At 42.6% G+C, this 14,435-nt stretch overlaps 1 long non-coding RNA gene across 1 annotated transcript; it reads right to left on the minus strand.

Annotated features, from left to right (window-relative positions):
* Positions 1-5,866: 5,866 nt before the first annotated feature.
* LOC307194179 lies at positions 5,867-14,062 on the minus strand. Its single transcript, XR_013830527.1, has 3 exons — positions 13,986-14,062; positions 10,493-10,578; positions 5,867-6,182 (listed from the first exon to the last, which is right to left on the minus strand). It is a non-coding gene; the product is annotated as an uncharacterized lncRNA (long non-coding RNA).
* Between the last annotated feature and the right edge of the window lie 373 nt (positions 14,063-14,435).

Below are 14,435 nucleotides of genomic sequence, written 5' to 3' on the forward strand. Positions count from 1 at the left end.
GACATAGTGCCTAATGAATAAGTGTGTGATTTCAAAGGGTGATTACCTTCCTGGATCAAACAAGGCTAGGCTTAAAAATATCATATAATAATTATCATTATTTTAAAGAAAATACTCTCTTTAGTTTGGGCAATATTTTTTTTTGTTTATATTTTCTTTTTTCCAGTTGAGTTTCTTTAGTAAATGATAACAGATTAGTAAGAGGTGTCATAACATGGTGGAAGAATCACTGTATAAGAAGGTAAGACAACCTAAATGCCCACCAACAGATGAAGAATAAAGAAGATGTGGTACATATATACAATGGAATATTACTCAGCCCTTAAAAGGAATGAAATAATGCCATTTGCAGCAACATGGATGAACCTAGAGATTGTCATATTAAGCAAAGTAAGTCAGAAAGAGAAAGACAAATACCATATGATATCACGTATGTGGAATCTAAAATACGGCACAAATGAACATATCTACGAAACAAAAACAGACTCACAGATATATAGAACAGACTTGTGGTTACCAAGGTGTTGGGGGAGGGAATGATTGGGAGTTTGGGATTAGCAGATGCAAACTATTATATATAGGATGGATAAACAACAAGGTCCTACTGTATGGCACAGGGAACTATATTCAATATCCTGTGATAAACCATAATGGAAAAGAATATGAAAAAGAATATATATATGTATAACTGAGTCACTTTGATGTATAGCAGAAATTAAACACAACATTGTAAATCAACTACACTTCAATAAAATTTAAAAAAAAAAGTAGGAAACCAGGATTTTAGTTATGACTACCACTCTCTTCTCTCCCCACCTCTACTCCATCACACATACAAACCCCTATGCTCCAGGTTTGCAACCATAAATCAGTCACTTAATCTCTAATAAAATGAAAATTATAATACCTCATTGACCCCAAGGGCAGGGACTATATGGAAGATTTCTTGAGTTTCCGTCTGCTGTGATTATGATCATTCATTCATGGGACACATGTGCAAGGAATACAAAGCTAAAAGGATAGGTTGCTGCCTCCAAAGTGCCTACTGTCTGGTCTGGGGAAACAGGAAACATACAATTACAAGTTAACATAAAAATGCTGTAGTGGAGGCAGATGATACACACAGAGGACACAGAAGGACCAGGAGTCCCACATCAGTCCAGGGAAGTTAGGGAACTTCCTTAGGGGAAGTTAACACTTGAGCTGAGCCTGAAGGGAGTTCCCATGCCAGCAAAGAGAACAGGGGTTCCAGGCGGGGAGAACTGAACATGTTTTAAAAAGGAGACATGTCCTTACGGATACCAGTGGGAGGGGGAGGGGGGAGGAAGGGTGGGACGAATTGGGAGACTGGGATTGACATATATACACTACTATGTATAAAATAGATAACTAATGAGAACCTACTATACAGCACAGGGAACTCTACTCAGTGCTCTGTGGTGACCTAAAGGGAAGGAGAGCCAAAAGAGAGGGGATATATGTATACATATAGCTGATTCACTTTGCTGTACAGCAGAAACTAATGCAACATTGTAAAGCAACTCTACTCCAATAAAAAATCAATTAAAAAAAGAAAAGGAGACACGTCTTGAGGAAGAACTAAAAGTTGATATGAATGGGATATAGCGAACAGGGCATGAAGTAGTGAAAATTCGGGGCTGGACAGGTGGTCAGATATTACTCAAGATAATTATCGAGCACTCAGGGGTGGAAGGGCAGTGTATGCTAGATGCTGGCTGATTAGGAATTGCAAGATTCTAAGGACTTGTTTGAGAAGACTTCAAACCAGAGTTAGAAAGACCCGTAATAAAGCTACTGAGAGAATCCAGGGAAGACACAATAAAAGTCTATTAAAGACGATGGTTGTAGGGAAAGAGAGCTATTTAGGCAATTAGGATCAACCCTCAGTTTATGGAATGAGGCATAAGGAGAAGAGAAGAATAAAGGATCACTTTCAACTTTCTGGCTTTGGGAAACTGGGTGGATAATGATGGCGTTCACTGAGGTGGGAGGTTGGTGGAGAAACGTCAAGTTCTGACACTCATATCTTTTATCCTGCCTTTGTTTTATGGATGCAATATCATTCCTAATATTTCTGAATTTACTGAAGTACTTTTGTTTGTTTTCTGCTCGTTTCTCCTTCTCTTGCCTTCTGTAGAGTTTGGAGTCTGCAAGTTGAGAGTGTTTCTGGGTTTATTCCAGGCAGATTGACTACTTCGTTGGCTGTGGTCTCGTTCTCAGGTGTCCTAGGCTGCAGCTCACTCTTCTTTGAGCATCACTTACTCCTCTTCATCCATCTCCTGACTTCCAGAACTTTGTTGGAATCTCTACTCCTCTGCTTCTCTCCCATTCTCTTTGTTGGATGGGGTCGGGGGTGTCCACGTCTTTTTTATTTATTTCTTTACTATGATTTTAATGTAGTTTTTGGGAAAAAAAAAGATAAATGGATATGCTCAATCTACCATCTTAAACCAGAATCTCCTGAATTTGATCTTTGATACGATGTGTATGTCCAGGTAGAGATTTATAGTAGGCCATCAGCTGTATGTATGAAGCTGGAATTCAGGAGACAAACCTAAATTACAGGTAAAGATCAGGAGTTACCAGTACAGAAATGATGGGTGGGGATGAGATTGCCTAGGGAAAGCATGCAGCATGGGAAGAGAATAGGAATTAGCTTGACACTGGGAACCATCACTATTTAAGATAATTGTTTTTAGGATACAATATTCCTCTAGAGTTAGGGAGAGTAATGATAACTTAGAACTTCACCCTGTGGATAGAAAGGACTCAAATGGGCTCTCCGAGTTCAGGAAAGTTGCATTTAAAATACAACAAAGGTATAAAGGCAATAGCAAAATGACTGGGTATAACAAAGTTGAACAGGGTGAGGATAGGAGTTCCTAAGATGGGAGAGATATCAAGGGTGCCATTGTCTCCAGATGACGCTATCTAAATTTTTTGGTTCTGGGTCCATTCTTATGAGTCAGCTGAATGATGGCTCCCATGATCTGCTCTAGTATTTTTTTCTTCAGCTGAGAACATGGCTCTGATTCAAGTATCATTGTTCAGTGTGGTTTGTCACTGGACCACCAGGAAGTCCCCAGAAGTTTTTTTAAGAGTAAAACTTAAAGGAAGTATAGTTGACAAACAAGTCGCTGGTTAAAAATAAAATTCAACTGGACTTCCCTGGTGGCATAGTGGTTAAGAACCTGCCTGCCAATGCAGGGGACACAGGTTCAAGCCCTGGTCCGGGAAGATCCCGCATGCCGTGGGGCAACTAAGCCCGTGCGCCACAACTACTGAGCCTGCACTCTAGAGCCTGCAAGCCACAACTACTGAGCCCGTGTGCCACAACTACTGAAGCCCGTGTGCCTAGAGCCCATGCTCCGCAACAATAGAAGCCACGGCAATGAGAAGCCCGCGCACCACAATGAAGAGTAGCTCCCGCTTGTTGCAACTAGAGAAAGCCCGTGCACAGCAACAAAGACCCAACACAGCCAAAAATAAATACAAAAACAAAACAAAACAACAAAAATAGCTTATAAAAACTACAACTAATCAACGAATGATTGTTTATTGCCTTCCTCATAAATCTCAGGGTTTTTTTTTAAAACCCCATGATTTTTTTAAAGTCTCTGAAAGAGACAGGAAAAAAATTTTTTTAACATCTTTATTGGAGTATAATTGCTTTACAATGGTGTGTTAGTTTCTGCTTTATAATAAAGTGAACCAGGTATACACATACCTATACCCCCATCTCTCCTCCCTCTTGGAGACAGGGAAAGTTTAATTAAGTAGAATAAGGATGTAGGTTGGCCCAAGGGTGAGTAGAGAATTAATCTAGCATGGGGCTTTGTTATTATTATTGCTAAAACTAATTAAATTTGTAATTAACATGACAGTAGTAGTGATGGGATAAGAAGAAAGGAATAGGGCCACTTCAAATGATGACTTTTTTCTCGTTTAGGGGAATTTTAAAATTTTATTTATTGAAAAAGAAATAATTGATTACTTGATCCACTCAATCAACAGATACACGCAGAATGTGCCAGGCACGGTGCTAGGTTCTGGAAACACAGAAATGAACTCAATGTTCACTTCTTTGTAGGGAGCTATTCACGGATGGCTAAATGAAATCCCACCGAGAAAGGCACAGTGCAGCATACGCCAGAGGAAGGCTTTGCCTTACAGCCTTGTTTTACTGCAGTTGTCTGGTGCTGCCACCTGCTGGGCATTTTCTTTTTCACAGGGTTTAACCCTAGGCAAGGATGCAGAAACCAGAAATCCCTTGGCGGAGAAAGCCATTTCCTTTTTTGCACTCCGGACCATGCCCTTTTTCTTGAGGAGTAAACCTCCCTCTTCCTCTCCACCAGCCCCATGGTAGCACGAACCCCAGCTCCTCCAGAATCAACAGCTCCTCTCTTGCAGGCGTGCTGAGTCACCTGCCCGTAAGCCCAGGGTAATTGCCTCATTTCTCTCCCTCCAACACTTTTGCTACTGAGCTTCTGTTTGGAGGCTCTGGCCTTCTTTGGTCTTCTTCTAGCTCTTGTGAGAGAGTTTCTTGCCAGGACACTAGTAGTGTGTGCCTGAGTTGCTTAACATGGGCAGGAAGAGGCCAAAGGCCTTTGTAGCAAACCCTTCCTCCCAATTTTGAAGTTACTCTCACTTCTGTATAGGGGGGCCGTGACGTGGGTAGGGATAGTTTACTTACTTCCTCAACGAGTCGTCTGGTTCAGGTCCTCTGGGCTGCTTCAGACTGCTGAGCAGAAGTCAGGGTGCAAGGACGAAGCGTTAAATAGGTCATTGGCTTTGCATCATCAGTCCTTGAAGGGAGTTGAACACTTTCAGGGATGGTTTCATCATGAAAAAGGAGCCCAGTATAGGGGCAAGACGGGAATAAAGACACTGACCTACTAGAGAATGGACTTGAGGATATGGGGAGGGGGAAGGGTAAGCTGTGACAAAGTGAGAGAGTGGCATGGACATATATACACTACCAAACGTAAAATAGCTAGTGGGAAGCAGCCGCATAGCACAGGGAGATCAGCTCGGTGCTTTGTGACCACCTAGAGGGGTGGGATAGGGAGGGTGGGAGGGAGGGAGACGCAAGAGGGAGGAGGTTATGGGGATATATGTATAACTGATTCACTTTGTTATAAAGCAGAGACTAACACAGCATTGTTAAAATTGCTCCAATTATATTGGAGTATAATTGTAAAGCAATTATACTCCAATAAAGATGTTAAAAAATTTAAAAAAATTTTAAAAATTAAAAAAAAAATTTTTGAACAAGGAAAAACAAAAAAAGGAGCCCAGTAGTAATACTGAGTCCACCACTGATTGCAAGGCCTCCTGCCTCATTTGGTCCTGCTTCAAGTCAAGGGCTTCCCACGAATTGCTAATATTTCACCCAGAAAATATTTACCTACTTGGTTATTAGACTACTCGGTTAGGCACAGAATCATGCAGAGCCCCTTCTTCCATTACTTGTCATCACATCGAAAATTATTCTGGGTTTAGTAGGTAAAAATGACTGTTGGAATATAAAATATGCTTTTCTGAGAAATGCACTGCTTACTTTATGTCTTTAATCCTAAATTAAATCATGAAGTGAAAAATGTTTTTCTATCTGGTGGACCCCCAGCCCCCCAAAGCTCCAATTTAGGAACCCGAGTTTATTCTTCATGACTCTGAAACTGAAGAACATTTCCTGAGCTCAGTGACCTGCACCACGAGAAAGACAGCCAGAGGCAGACACAGTGCTGAACAAATTAATCACCAGATCTCTTTTCTGATACTCTGCTTCCTGGTTCTTTTTCTTCCTCCTTTTAGCTTGACACACCATTCTGTCACTTCTTCTCCCAATTCTGATCCTTTCTCAGGCTATAATTCATGTTCTCCTTTCCTTTCCCTCCTTTGCTCAAATTACTGGCAGTTATGGACTGCCTTCAACACAGCCTGGAACCCTCCTACCTGAATTGTTGTTGGATGCAGCCCAGCCAACCCTGACCCTTACTTCATCCCATTTCTGAGGATGGAGGGATTTTCATGGAAAATGTTTGTGTGGTGCTCGGCATGGATTCCAGGTGTCCCCGCTGGTGCTCATTCAACAGATTAGTGCTTCTCACGACCAAGTTACGATGTCCAAGGTGTCCCACAAGTGAGGGGGATGAGGGAGCCTGGAGGGGGGTGGCAATAAGAAGGTAGGAAAACATTGCTAATTAATAGAGAAATGCAAATCAAAACTACAATGAGGTATCACCTCACACCGGTCAGAATGGCCATCATCAAAAAATCTACAAACAACAAATGCTGGAGAGGGTGTGGAGAAAAGGGAACCCTCTTGCACTGTTGGTGGGAATGTAAATTGATACAGCCACTATGGAGAACAGTATAGAGGTTCCTTAGAAAACTAAAAATAGAACTACCATACCACCCAGAAATCCCACTACTAGGCAGATATCTGGATAAAACCATAATTCGAAAAGATACATGCACTCCGATGTTCATTGCAGGACTATTTACAATAGCCAGGACATGGAAGTAACCGAAATGTCCATCAACAGAGGAATGGATAAAGAAGATGTGGCACATATATACAATGGAATATTACTCAGCCATAAGAAAGAACAAAATAATGATATTTGCAGCAACATGGACGGACCTAGAGATTGTCATACTGAGTGAAGTAAGTTAGACAGAGAAAGACAAATATCATATGATATTGCTTATATGTGGAATCTAAAAAAAGGGTACAAATGAACTTATTTACAAAACACAAGTAGAGTTACAGATGTAGAAAACAATCTTATGGTTACCAGGGGATGGTGGGGGAGGGACAAAGTGGGAGACTGGGACTGACATATACACACTACAATATATAAAACAGATAGCTAATAAGGACCTGCTGTATAGCACAGGGAACTCTACTCAATACTCTGCAATGACCTATATGGGAAAAGAATCTAAATAAGAGTGGATATATGTATAACTGATTCGTTTTTCTGTACACCTGAAACTAACACAACATTGTAAATCAACTATATTCCAATAAAAAAAAAAAAAAGTTTGGTCAGAGGCAAGGAGGGCTGGGGATGGAAGATGGGTAGCATGGGAACTGGGAAGAGCATGGGGCCCAGATAGAGTGGAGGAGGAGAGAATCTCACAGGTGAGGGGGAGTTAGCAGGCAAAGGGAGAATCAACTCCCCCCAAAAAACAGTCCTTAAAAATTAGGACTCAGAAGCAGTCAAGATCAAACCTTAATTTTCAGTATATTCCACAATGTGAATGATTTATTTTCAGACACCCTCCCGACCCCCGTCATTTCACTTAGTTTACTGCAGAGTTAAGAGAAGACAGGAAGACTTCTCTCTGGCTCCAGGCAAGAGAGAAGTGAAAATCTAATCTTTCAAAATCATATTCATTTTTTAATAGAAGTTTTTGAGAGGATCATTTGAAACATTGCTAAACTGAGGGATTTTTTTTCCCTCCTCATATCCGTCTTTTTCACATTTTAATTTTATTGCTTGAAATATATTACAAAATTAGAACATGCTTTTTGTCTCAAGTCAAACAATACTGAAGTATATAAAAGATGAGTGCTCTTTCCTCCCTCCAATACCACCCATTAAAGAGTTAACGGTGGGCTTCCCTGGTGGTGCAGTGGTTGAGAGTCCACCTGCTGATGCAGGGGACACGGGTTCGTGCCCCGGTCTGGGAAGATCCCACATGCCGTAGAGCGGCTAGACCCGTGAGCCATGGCCGCTGAGCCTGCACGTCCGGAGCCTGTGCTCCGCAACGGGAGAGGCCACAACAGTGAGAGGCCCGCGTACTGGGAAAAAAAAAAAAAAAAAAAAAAAAATAAGAGCTAATGGTAATAGTTTGATGTATTTTTTACATTCTTATAATAACATATATAAGGACCTTTCTCTCTTTTTTTAAACAAAAGATGAGATAATATATACACTCACACTGTAACTTTTTTCATTTAATAACATATATCAACATATTAATATTTCAGCATATATTTCAATATTTCAATATAATATTTCAGACAATGGATATACGGTTCTTTATTCACCCCATCCTCTACTTATAGATATTCAAGCTATTTCCAGTGTTTTGGCACTACAAATATTGTCAAAATAAAAATCTTTATACACATATCTTTGTATCCTGGCTCTTTTGCTTTTAAAGGATAGATTCTTAAAACTGGGATTGTAAGGTAAAAGGGTCTGTGCATTTCTAGTTTTAGTGGCTACTGCCAGGTAACTTTCCCAAATGATTTGGGAATACAAACTGCATTATCACAAGATGGCTTATATTAAAAATTTAATGATTTCGCTATAATTGAATCCAGCTTAGCTTCTACTTTCACTTGTATCCTGATAACTTAATTTACTCTCAGTTTAAAACTCAGTTTCTTATGAGTAACTCAAATTACCCCTCCAGCCTTACTGTTCTAGTTCTTTTGTTCCTGGCTGGCCTCTGAGTTTGGGAGATGCTTGTGAAATTGTGGCATCAGGGGTGGGCATGTGAGTTTGAACCATGGGTATCTCTGTCCATGCTGACATCTGTAATTCATCCTTTGGGCTTTGAGCATTGCTTTCTCTTCCTGCTGAGTCCTGCCATGGCCCCCAGTTATCACATCTAAATTCTGCGTCTTCGTCGTCCTAGTCACAAAGACGCACCTGGTGCACACTGCTTGTCCCACGCCCTCTCAGGGAGCCTGGCGATTCCAGCTCCTGCACCTGCACCGTGCCCAGCAGGCATAGGAGACTCTGGGAGAACCCCTCGGGCCCTGATGCTGCAGCCCTGATCACTGCTCATCTTTCTGCTCAGGAAACCTCAGGCTGCTATCTGAGGTTTACAGTCACTTAGGTTGTCTGTGAAGCCAGGCAATGGTTCTATTTGCTCTGGAATGCCTCAAACCTACCTAAGCTTATTTTGTTTTTCTGCAAAGACTTGACCTTGGAGCAGGGCGTAGCAGCCCTAAGCCCCACAAATGAGCCCTCAGCACACCCTCTACAGTCCTCACTTTCTTGCCTGCTGGTCAAGCTCTCACATCCTCTAGGCTCTTCTGACATCACATACTCCTCTCTGTGGTTATGGTGTAAATATTATGTTTTTGGTCCTCCAGGAATCGGCTCTGGATATTTAAAGCCAGACTTTGGGAATTAAAAGACTATATTTCCCTCTCAATTACAGCTCTTGTAATTGAAAACATGGCTTTTAAGAACTTTTTGTCTGCTACAGACTTTACAAAATTATTTTCAAGAGCTTAACTGTTTAGGATTTAATTGTTCTCTCTGTATCGTCTCTGTATCTGCATCTTTAAAAATCCTAATACTCCTTGAATGGTGGGGAAAAAAGACAAGTAAAAGGAATTTTTAAAAAACCCACATAGTGGGACTTCCCTGGTGGCGCAGCGGTTAAGAATCCGCCTGCCAGTGCAGGGGACACGGGTTCGAGCCCTGGTCCGGGAAGATCCCACATGCCACGGAGCAACTAAGCCCGTGTGCCACAACTACTGAAGCCTGCACGCCACAACTACTGCAGCCCCGCGCCTAGAGCCCCCACTCGCTGCAACTAGAGAAAGCCCATGCTCAGCAATGAAGACCCAACACAGCCAAAAATAAATAAATACATTGATTTAAAAAAAAACCCACGTAGTTAAGTATCAAATATTATTCTACTACAAGATCAAATATATATATATATATATATATATATATATATATTTTTTTTTTTTTGTGGTACGTGGGCCTCTCTGTTGTGGCCTCTCCCGTTGCGGAGCACAGGCTCCGGACGCGCAGGCTCAGCGGCCATGGCTCACGGGCCCAGCCGCTCCGTGGCATGTGGGATCCTCCCGGACCGGGGCACGAAGCCGCGTCCCCTGCATCGGCAGGCGGACTCTCAACCACTGCGCCACCAGGGAAGCCCAAGACCAAATATATTAATTGTCCAGTTAATTATGTGAGGTGATGAGACAGCTTTAATTAACAAGAATTCCATTTCGGGGGAGGGATTTGATTGGAAGAAAATGCTTGAATTGCCCTGGGGTAGGGCCATGTTATAACACAAATCGTTGTCCAAACTAGTACACATAAGACAAAGGGAGGAATTTGTACCAGTGAAGGAGCAGGGAGGTTAATGAGAAGAGGAGATTGAAGGAGACAGAAGGTAAGAACGATGGCGAGATGATGTGCTCTGCAAAATGTGACATATTCTCTGACTCTGACTAAATCTCCAGGCTAATTCCACTAAGCTATAGGAAAAATATTTAGTCTAAGTGGATACCAGTGAGCAGATGAACTTTGCACCCAGGATGGTACAGGGCTAACAAAACCAATACAAATAGATAGTGTCCAGTTACTGGCAAAAGTAAAGCCTGTTTACTTTTGCCAGCCAGAGTTACTGGCTCTTCCCCATTATTATCTTCCGTCACCCCCTCACCTTCTTTGCCTGTAGAGGTGCTATGTTTTCATACCTTTATGGAAGAGATCTGCCTTTCCTCTTTGTCATCAAATGAGCCTCAGAGAGCCACACACATCCACAAACCTGATTCCAGGAGCTCTTAAAAAAAAAACAAACAACCTTCTTAATATACCTCCAAGAGTCATTTTTTTCTCTTTCACTGCTAGCCTCAGCAAGCAAGGAAAGGTTGTACATGTGTTTGACCTAACTTACATGTGATGCTTTCATACAGACACATGCACACATGTGTGTATTTAATAAACGTAATATGATGCATAATACATGTCATGTCTCAAATGATATATGATCAGTGCATCTCCAGATATTGTATATTATGTGTGTATGTACATGTGTGAGTTTTAAGTATTATATGTATAAACATCTTTCAAGTAATTATATTTATGTTTATACTTATAAATATTATGTATAAATAGACACATGGACATTAATTGGCTCTCTCATTAAGGCCATCCTCAGCCTGGGGTCACATTCAAAAGAAATACAAATTTCACTCCGAAATGCCTTTCAAAAATAGTACTTCTGGGACTTCCCTGGTGGCGCAGTGGTTAAGAATCTGCCTGCCAATGCAGGGGACACGGGTTCGAGCCCTGGCCCTGGAAGATCCCACATGCCCTGGAGCAACTAAGCCCGTGCGCCACAACTACTGAGCCTGTGCTCTAGAGCCCGCGAGCCACAACTACTGAAGCCCACGCACCTACAGCCCCCGCTTGCTGCAACTAGAGAAAGCCCGCATGCAGCAACGAAGACCCAACACAGCCAAAAATAAATATTAAAAAATAAATATATATTAAAAAATAGTGTTTCTATTTAAATGTTTCTCAGAGACAAGAACCGGAGAAATGCATACATAACACATGTCAAAACTTTAAAAAATTCTCTTTAGGCACCGCCTGTTCCCCAAGTTTCATCTTGTGAGCAGCTGGAATATCTCGGCTCCTTCCCTCCAGGAACTCTAGTCTCCTCCCTTTCCTCTGCAGACCTCCTTCTCCTTCTCATCTGCCTCCTTTTGCTTCCAGGATCCTCCACAGCACCCCCCAGCCCTGCACATAGCTCCTATTCTATGTAGATAGACTCACTCCTTCTCAAAGCTTCTTTAATTCTCTGTCTATACCCCTCCTCTCAAATTAGGTCAACAAGTTTCCCTAGCTAGCCAATCAGCCTCTTAGAGGCAGGAAAGGGAAAAATATTTAAAATTTTTATATTAAAAACATACATAGATCTCTCCAGCTAAGTTTGATCTTCTGCTGTATTACTTATCTTCTAGAGAGCTCTGATGAGTCAATGCCCTTGCATGGGTGGCTGTTACATGATTTGAATACCACCTCTGTTGTAACAGAGAGAGAAGAATCTTTAAGAGCTTTGGAAAAAATTCTGATTAGGGAAGAGAACTGTCTTTATTAAGCATTTTGGTTGGGAAAAGTGAGCCCACAGATTTGCTGTACACCTGAAACTAACACAACATTGTAAATCAACTATACTCCAATAAACTTAAAATATTAAAACCAAAAAGTAAGCCCACAAGGCATGGCCCCAATTAACTAGCAGTGGGACAAGGACTAGCAAATTCCATTGCAAAAGAAAGGCAGAATTTTGAGTCTTAGAAGGCAATCCAAGAAGTTGGGAACAGAGAGGAGAAAATCAAACTCAGCATCATGGCATTAGTCTGGGCATAATTATGTGCTAGGCCCTGTTCTAAATGTTTGACTTGGGACTTCTCTGGTGGCACAGTGGTTAAGAATCTGCCTGCCAACGCAGGGGACACGGGTTCAAGCCCTGATCTGGGAAGATCCCATATGGCACGGAGCAACTACGCCCGTGCGCCACAACTACTGAAGCCCACACGCCACAGCTGCTGAAGCCTGCGTGCCTAGAGCCCGTGCTCCGCAACAAGAGAAGCCACTGCAGTGAGAAGCCCGCGCACCGCAATGAAGAGTAGTCCCCGCTCGCCGCAGCTAGAGAAAGCCCGCACGCAGCAATGAAGACCCAACGCAGCCAAAAATAAAATAAATAAATTTATAAAAAAAAATAAATGTTTAACTTATATTAGCTGACTCATTCCTTACAACACTAAGAGTTAAGTACTGTTTTTTTTTCTTATATATATATATGGTTCCCTGTGCTGTACAGGAGGACCTTGCTGTTTATTCAAGAGTTAAGTACTATTACTATTATTTTCCCCATTTTTGAATGTAAAACCTGAGGCACAGGGAAGTTAAGCCAACTTAACCAGGCATCAGCGAAAAGCCCCAACGTCACAGAGAATGGCGAAGAGGAGCAAGGCTGCAACGGATAAGCTTAAGCCACAGCCCGGTGGACTCACCGTCGCTTGATGGTGGGAAAGTAGACAGTGAGACTGAAGGGGGCAAGCAAGACGGTCCACTACACACAGCACGGCAGGCACAAGGCCACAGCCGCTCGGGTTCCCCTCCCCTAAGTCCCGCAGGGGCGTCAGCTATGCACACTGTGGGTTGTGCAGCCTGTGAGGAACTGAGGGTCAGAGTCTCAGCACATTTTATAGCAAGCAGCAGACAGACCAGCCCCTCTCCCCGCGGCGTGAGTGATAAAGTAGCTACACCGTGGGCGCCTTGACCAACTTGACCTCTATGTGACTGGCTGCGGAATGGCTCAAGGTCGGGATGGTGAGATGCTGTGGCTTGGCGCACCCAGCAAGGACACGGCCAACCGCCTCTCCCGACACCAAGGTCAGAGCTGGTGAGTGATGGAACGAGAGTCTGAACCTGGACCGTCGGGCTCTGAGTCCACAGCCGCCACGTCCCGTAGTCACATTGCACAGAGGCCCGGCACGGAGCTCATCGTCCTGGTTGTCGTGCTGTGCCCTGTCGTGCGAGCTCCTCTTCTGCCACCACAGGGCTTCGTGGGGCACTCACACACGGCTTTAATCAGCGGTGTTCTGGAGGAGAGGGGTTCGGGGTGCTGTGTATCAGTCTCCAGGGGACAACACAAAGCCCAGAAGGTGAAATGCAGACTGGACAGTAAGAACTCAGAGGGAGCAGCAAACAGGTCCAACAAAGGCTTCCCAGCTGTCAGGAAGGCTGTGGGGCGTCCCACACGCAGTGGTGACCAGGCTGTGCCTCAATTCTTATTAAATCTGTTTTTTAAATTAACTGTTATTGGACTACAGTTGCTTTACAATGTTGTGTTAGTTTCTACTGTACAGCAAAGTGAATCAGCTACATGTATACACATATCCCCTCTTTTTTGGATTTCCTTCCCATTTAGGTCACCACAGAGCACTGAGTAGAGTTCCCTGTGCTGTACAGTAGGTTCTCACTAGTTATCTATTTTATACATAGTATCAATAGTGTGTATATGTCAATCCCTATCTTCCACCTTGGTATCCATACGTTTGTTCTCTCTGTTTGTGTCTCTATTTATGCTTTACAAATAAAATCATCTATACCATTTTTCTAGATTCCACATATATGCGTTAATATACAATATTTGTTTTTCTCTTTCTGACTTACTTCACTCTGTATGACAGTCTCTAGGTCCACCCACAGTTTTTATTAAATCTTAAAGGGCAAGATGATCTTACAAAACTGGAGGACTTGGGTACATCCATGGGCTGACACCTGGGGGAGGGAGAGATAAATAAATCAATAGACATATGATAGACATAATAAATAGAGAAACAGAAAGAAGAAAGGAAGGGAGTGATGGAGGGAGGGAAGGAACTCATTCTGTAGTGTTCACAGTGCTGGCAGCTGTAACGGTTACCGCAAGGAGGGAGCAATCATTATCTGTTATCTCTGTTTTACGGAAGAAGGCACTACAGTGCAGAGGTAACTTGCCCAACACCACGTAGAAATTGTCAAACCCAGAACTTTAACCCAGGCTTTCTATCTCTAAAATCCAGATTCTTTTCACTCAACTACACTGCCTGTTTCACTTGGGCAGGAAGGAAAGTATGTAGA

Source organism: Stenella coeruleoalba (assembly GCF_951394435.1).
Source record: "Stenella coeruleoalba genome assembly, chromosome: 11".
NCBI classification, from domain to species: domain Eukaryota; kingdom Metazoa; phylum Chordata; class Mammalia; order Artiodactyla; family Delphinidae; genus Stenella; species Stenella coeruleoalba.